This window comes from Branchiostoma floridae, unplaced genomic scaffold (genome assembly GCF_000003815.2).
Source record: "Branchiostoma floridae strain S238N-H82 unplaced genomic scaffold, Bfl_VNyyK Sc7u5tJ_1567, whole genome shotgun sequence".
In the NCBI taxonomy this organism is placed as follows: domain Eukaryota; kingdom Metazoa; phylum Chordata; class Leptocardii; order Amphioxiformes; family Branchiostomatidae; genus Branchiostoma; species Branchiostoma floridae.
This window is the reverse complement of record NW_023365764.1, coordinates 38,827-39,040: the sequence shown is the minus strand read 5'-3', so window position 1 is coordinate 39,040 and position 214 is coordinate 38,827.

The window sequence follows — 214 nt, the reverse complement described above, 5'->3', positions numbered from 1 at the left end:
CTTGTGACTTTTTACAGCCATGACATCAAGCAATGGTCAACATAGAAAAATAGAGGTAATAATAAGAATTCCATTGCTGGAAGTGAAAATGCATATAAAAGTGACATTTGAATTTTGGGGAAGTGAAAAGCTGGTTCGGGCAAGTCAATCTTTTTTTCGCTTGCCTGATAGGACAAGTGAATTTTAGAAAACTTGTCCAACTCTGAAATCATGC